The sequence below is a fragment of the Antrostomus carolinensis genome, unplaced genomic scaffold (genome assembly GCF_000700745.2).
Source record: "Antrostomus carolinensis isolate BGI_N321 unplaced genomic scaffold, ASM70074v2 scaffold16497, whole genome shotgun sequence".
Taxonomy (NCBI): domain Eukaryota; kingdom Metazoa; phylum Chordata; class Aves; order Caprimulgiformes; family Caprimulgidae; genus Antrostomus; species Antrostomus carolinensis.
The window spans coordinates 38222-41177 of record NW_010329627.1 but is presented as its reverse complement, the minus strand read 5'-3'; positions in this window follow the sequence as shown (position 1 = coordinate 41177).

Genomic DNA, 2956 nt, shown 5'->3' with positions numbered 1-2956 from the left:
TGCTCCATCCTCTCAACCATCTTTGTAGGCCTCCGCTGAACTCTCCAGAAGTTCCCTGTCTCTCTGGAACTGTGGGGCCCAGAACTGGACACAATGCTCCGGATGTAGCCTCACCAGGGCAGAGCAGAGGGGGACGAGAACCTCCCTCTACCTGCTGGTCTCATTCTTCTCAATGCACCCCAGGAGACCATTGGCCATCCTGGCCACAAAGGCACATTCTTGGCTCATGGTCAACTGGTCATCCACTAGTACTCCCAGGTCCTTCTCTGCAGAGCTGCTTTCCAGCAGGCCAACCCCCAAACTGTGCTGGTCCCTGGGGTTATTCCTTCCCAAGCGCAGGACCTTACACTTGCTCTTATTAAACTTCACCAGGTTGCTTTCCACCCAACTCTCCAGCCTGTCCAAATCTCACCGAATGGCAGTGCAGCCTTCTGGGGTACCATCTATTCCTGCCAGTTTAGTGTCATCAGCAAACTGCTGAGGGTCCACTCAGTCCCTTCATCCAAGTCACTGATGAATATATTGAATAGGACTGGACCAAGTACTGACCCTTGGGGAGGACCACCAACCACAGGCTTCCAACTGGAGTCTGCACCACTGATTAAAACCCTCTGAGCGCTGCCATCATGCCAGTTCTTCACCCACCTCACTGTCCCCTCATCTAACCCACTCTTCCTAAGCTTACCTATGAGGATGCTATGGGAGACAGTGTCAAAAGCCTTGATGAAGTCAAGGTATACAACACCCAATGCTCCCCCTTCATCCCCCCAGCCAGTCATGCCATCATAGAAGGCTATCAGGTTGGTCAAAAATGATATCCCCTTAGTGAATCCAGGTTGACTATTCCCAATAACCTTCTTTTCCGCTACATGTTTAGAGATAGCCTCCAGCATGAGCTGTTCCATCACCTCCCCAGAGATGGAGGTGAGGCTGACTGGCCTGCAGTTTCCTGGGTCCTCCTTCTTGCCCTTTTTGAAGACTGGAGTGACATTGGCTTTCCTCCAGTCCTCAAGCACCTCTCCCATCCTCCATGACCTTTCAAAGATGATGGAGAGTGGTTCTGCAATAACACCCACCAGCTCCCTCAGCACTCGAGGCTGCAAGGTGTTCTTTTTCTCCTGAGCTTTTCTGCCTTTTCCACAATCTGTACTCTGGGAATTTCTTCCTTGCTTTTAGGGATACTCAGAGAAGGCCCCAGAAAAAAGATTGCAGCATGTCTCTAGATCGGCTAGCACTCTTAATCTAAAAATATGAGACACGAAAGTGCTGTTAACACTCACAACAATTTTAAGTCTGTGCAAAGTTAGCCAGTATTTTTAATGGGGCTACTTCACAGCTAGATTATGTTCCTGATGAGTATGTCATTGCTTCATTAATTTTCTCCCCTCATATTTTTCCCGCATTTTGATAGCAAATGATCCTTTGCTCTCAAGGACACAGCCAGAGCTTGTGTTTCTGTGAGGTACGTGGTGATATCGCACAGATCAGTTCTACTATGAGTGGCCATGCAGCTTCCAGAGATCAGTGTGGTAAGAAGGGTCAGGGAAGAAAAACTTGCAAAAATGAAGTGAGTTTTTATGGTAATGATTTTATGTCCATATATATATTGTGGTGATAAAAGCAAAGAGATTTATATACTCCAGCTATGAATGTATACTTCATTAACTTTATTTAGTAAAATTACTTACGACTTCATAAATATCAAATGCTAGTCCCTGCACAGAGTGGTACCACAGCATTTAGAAGCATCATTAATTGCTGGAGCATATATTTGCACACGTATGTTGTAGCAGAAGTGAGATCACTAAAGAACTCAGAGTATATATTTCTTTTCTGTCAAACAGTTTTATGAATGCATGAGATTTTTAAAAGTATTTCAATTAATGCATTGCATTAACTGTTTGTACTTAAGCCTCATTCTGAAGTTTTTACCCAGCAAAGTATCAGCTGGGTATGTCAGGTGTTTCTGTCTGGATGAAGGTTTATTGGTCTCAGATTGCAGAAACCCTTGATTTTTGAGATGCTGAACACCAGTGCTCTGGCTGGAGTTATCAGGAGAAATTTGCATCATGTGTGGGGGCCTGGGCGTCACTCCTTTTCCTCACTGAGTAGAGTAGTCATGGGGTTAAACACTGAAGACCTACTTATTATCAATTATATTGGTATTATATATGGAGGTGACTGCAAGCCTTGCAAATGAAGCATAGATTCTGCAAGCCCTTACAAAATAGAAAAAAACCTCAAAATCATGAGGCTGGGTTTTGTCTCCACAGAATTCAGAAGGAGCAGGTAGATATTTCTCTATTTTAGACTGTTTTTATTTACAGCACCAGATTTTTCACCATACTGGGCAAAAACTTTCTCTTCCTCATACTAAGAGCTGTGACCAAGATATTTTAGAATTTGCTACACAAAGGGGTTTGTGACAGGAGGAAGGACAGGTTGAACTAGTTAACACTGGCAGGTTATCAGGTTAAATGGAGAAGGCTGTGTCAACAGGTGTGTGATGGGGCAGCTGTGCAGCTGGCAGCTCTACTTGAGCAGGCTCAGACCACAGCCAGGAGCTTCCTGTGTGGACAAATTCTCCTCGGGTCAAGGTGTGGCTGAACTTGGGAAGGCAGGTAAGAATTTTTCTAGAAAATAATCCTTTTCTGAATCCTTGTCCTAGAGGTTAAATGTTGATCTACTTATGCAATACCAGTAAGTTGCTTTGGTACAGCTCAGAGGTGAAATTCTAGGCAGTAGTTCTGACCAATTGTTTCTCTTGCAATTTTAGTTTTATTGTTCTGATAATAACTGAGTTCTGGAGAAGGGTATTCCCAAGGGAATTTAAAGGGTTTTTGTGAAAGCCCTGGGAAAAGATCAGTTAACCTAAATGCAGTGAGTTATCTGGTGTACAATGTTATTTCTGTTGTTGCAGAAACTGTCTGCTTGGGGAGGGATTGGGGCAGGATCC